Raw genomic sequence first — 4,098 nt, 5'->3', positions numbered from 1 at the left:
CCCAGGATCCCATTGGCCTTCTTGGCCACCAGGGCACACTGCTGCCTCATGGTCAACTTGTCGTCCACCATGACACCCAGGTCCCTCTCTGCGGAGCTGCTCTCCAGCAGGTCCACGCCTAATCTGTACTGGTGTCCAGGGTTATTCCTCCCCAAGTGCAGGACCCTGCACTTGCCCTTGTTGAAGCTCATGAGGTTTCTCATGAGGTTCACCATTTCTACTTTTCACCAAGTCACCATTTCTACTTTGAAGCTACATGGTTGCAGATGGGCTTAAGGAGAGACCTGTCATTCAGGGCCAAGCAATCCACACCAGCACAGAATGAAGTAACCCTCAGCCATACATTAACCTTTAATTTTCTCATTCATAAGCAACAGAATCAGCCAAGAGAACTTAGGAACTTCAAAATGTTGACCTGAACTACAAATATAAGGCTCAGATGCTGGTGACATTACTCCTGATGTCAGTCCTAGTGAATGGTTTTGTTTCTCGTAGTGTTTATATGGTAAAAGGACAGGATGAGATGAGATCTTCATTTACTATGAAGATCTACTCAAAACATAAACTGCCCCTGCAACTTTGGACTGAAACTCAGTGGTTCCTCCTCGCAGAAGGAAGTCTCTTCTCATCAGGCAGCAGAGTTGTGTTCATAGAAGAGATTTGCTATTTTAATGTGTATTTCCTTGTCAGAAGGATCTAGTGGGTCATGAAACAAATACTTAAAGCTTAGCCAGCTAGAACTTATCTGAGAAGTAAGAGTATTTCTTTCCGAGCAAGATAATCTGTTTCTGAAAAGATCTGATCCAGCTTAGTCAGGCACAGCTGCTGATAATCCTGATGGTTGTGTCAAAGTGGGAATGAAGAAAAGATGCAGGACATCAGAGATGTACAAGATTATGTGTGCTCTTTTTTGGGGGGCAAAACAGCCAGATGAGGTTTCCCTACTGAAGCCATTCATGTCTCTTAAGAAGGAATTCTGTGTCAGATGAAAAATGAAGGCAGTTGGCATGTTCAATGATTAACATCATTTATCATTCTTTTAGGTAGAATTTAAGATGCGGTTATTTTTGTAATGACAATAATACCAGAATCAGTCCCTTAGAATTAAGCATGGTTCTGGTTTTAATTTAAAATTAAAAATGGATTCTACTTTTGGGTGTAAAGGGCTTTTTCTGCCTTCTGTTTTGTACAGAGTTGCATCTGTGGTGCTTTACCGTCACAATAGTATTACGTTTTGCCAATGCAAAGTTTCTGTCAGTTTTGCAATGCTGAAGAATTGTGCAAGTGACAGTGATTTGGTTTTTATTTTTTGAGGTATCCTATATCATCCAGAAAGGACAGAAAAAGTAGAAATTTGTGGAAAAAAAATGACTTGTAAACAATTTTTTATTTTATAKATCTATTTTTAGATTTTCATATTTTTATATACATTGAGAAAAACTTTGGCATGACATAATTTGAAATTAAAACTTTCATTTAGAAAATGTCAGAATGAATTAGGTGGGAATACAGAGCTGCATTATTGTTTTTGAYTCAGATAATTCTGTGTTTTCAAAACAGATTCACAACATTTTGTGATAGTTTACTCCAGTCTCTATGTTACATAGCAAAGACTGTTACTATGTTTTTCCCTTTCAAATCCATTTCAGTTGTAGAACCTTATGGGAAAGCTTATAGCATGAGTCACAAGTCAAAGCTGCAAACCAGAGCTTCTTTATTTTTGGAACATAAGGGAAAATTTGCTTTTTATTTTTTTAGAAAGCTCCTGTTCCTATTCTCTCATTTATCCTTGGATTTTGTGTTAGAAAAGCTGCAGTAAGCATCAAGAAAATTTGTCATTYGTAGTGAGAAGAGTAGAGGTAGAGAGTTTGCTGTGGTTTTCTGTGGGTTGAGATTTCTTGAGAAGAAGAAAACCAAGAAGCGCAGACTCTAAATGCTTAAAAGGTAGAAATGGCTCATATTCATACTGCTTAGGGCTCTCTTTCTGTAGTGCAGACAGTCTTTGTCCACACTATCTGGCATTTAATCCTTCATCCTCTTGGATTCTGTTCCCTGCTACAGCCATAACACATGGCTATTATTTTAGGTATGTGCATAAGGAAGGGTGTTACTGAGCAAAGAGCCTGAAATAACATGAGAGTTGCCTTGTGGTCTTCCAAGATGATGTTTTTATGGAAGGCCCTGGAGGGTGGGTGCTGCAGGCCGTGGGGCACGGAGGTGTTTTAGCCTATGCAAGGCTGCTGGCATCGTTTTGGAGGAGCTGGAGGTRGGCAGGAGCCAAATTGCCGGCAGTCAAACCTGTCTTCCCTGCCAAGAGGGGTCCTTGGAGAGGACCATCCTCTGCCCTGTGCTTGGGCTCTGGGAACAAGGTAAGTTGTTCGACACAGAATGGAAGTGATGATCAGGGTGGATGATCAGCACTACAGGGCTTCAACACTCTTCCTTGCCCTTCTGTGTTCATTAATGTAGACATCATTCTCCTACTTGCTCCTGCTTACTCCAGGGGAAGCAGAAAGATGAGACTAGTGCTAGAAAAGGGTTATTAAAATTTGCCTCCTATGTAAGTGAAATAAGCTACTTATTTAAGTTGACTTTAAAGTGTATTAGTCCTACAAATATAATTATGCTTTGTAGCTCAAATAAAGAGACTGATCTACTTGAGAATCTAAGGGATATCTTATTGCATGAGATGATAATGGATGAAAAGATTTGGGACCTTTTTTGACACCTTTTTTGCACACTGAGTGAAATTTCTTCCTGTGCAGAGGGCTAATAAATCCTTTGATATGTTGAGAACTTCATTTCTATTTCAAGAACTTCAGTACGAGGTACATGAATGGTTTGTGTTGAGCATAAACTTTTTTTTTTCCCTTTCTGAAGTAAACAGCTACTACAAATTGCTTCTCAGATTGCTTCTGTGAGTAAGAATGCATACTTGAGTAAGGGCTGCCAGCAGAAGAGACTGGATTTTGAAGAACCTAATAGTGGTAAAAATGAAAGCTAGTTCAGTAGSGTTTTGCTATTTTTCTTTCATCTCTAATGAATTCCCACTCTGTGGGGCATATCTGAAAAAACAGACATGACTAAGCGAGATGTTGCAATCAGCAGTTTGACAGGCTTCAACATTTCCAAGTAAGAGCAGTTACCATAGGGCATGATTTAGGGCTGTCCTTTCTGCCTGCTTCCTATATCCTTACTGGTTTGTGTCAAGTGCTGAATAATCTAACTGTGATGAATGAAACTATACTTAATTTTCATTTTATTTTTCAATATACTTTAGTTATAAGCTTAACTGAAGAAAACTGGGAGGACACAAAACCTTGAAGTGTGAGGTGGAAATGGCCAAGTTCAGAGCTGGGCCACTGGGAGGGATGGACACTAGGAACTGCACACCCTTTACTGGGAATGCAAGGCAATAATAATAATAATAATAATAATAATAATAATAATAATAATAATCACTATTAAACTGGACCCTCTTAACACGAGCACTTTCTATGGTCTCTTTTGCCTCCAGATGATGCAGATAAAGATGCAGTCTCAGAGGTAAATTTTACTATCCAGGTCTTTAAACTTAAATCTAGCTTTAGCTTATAGAGCAAATATAGAGCTAGAGGACACAGACAAGTACAAGAAAAACATGGTACCTATAGAGGAATGTCTTTGACAAGCAGATGGATCCACCATGCAGCACTGTCCTTTTTTAGGGAATTTAGGAATGAGTTACAGCAATCCTACCTCCAAGTGAGAAAGGTAGCAAAAGTCATCGTAGATAGAGAGGCTTATATCAGGACAGTACCTGGCACAAGTTGCTCCTCCTATCTGGAATTACTCTACATTTCATTTCACACATATGATTTTGAGCATCTATCCTTTACCTCCATCTCTAACACCTCGGCATTTTCTCCGTCATCTGTCGAGGTTGTCTGTGAGTAACACAGGTCCTGGGCTGGTGAGCTGGATGCCCTTCCAGGGAGCCATTCCCAGCTATCTTTCCTGAACCAGCTGTCTAATGTTCCCAAAATCTCCTTGCTCTTTCCATAAATTAGAGCTTAAAAATACTCATAAGGAAATACTAAAATTTTGGGCTTGTTGTGA

This window comes from Nothoprocta perdicaria, unplaced genomic scaffold, assembly GCF_003342845.1.
Source record: "Nothoprocta perdicaria isolate Ctin4 unplaced genomic scaffold, notPer1 scaffold_263, whole genome shotgun sequence".
NCBI classification, from domain to species: Eukaryota; Metazoa; Chordata; class Aves; order Tinamiformes; family Tinamidae; genus Nothoprocta; species Nothoprocta perdicaria.
Note: the sequence above shows the minus strand (reverse complement) of the source record.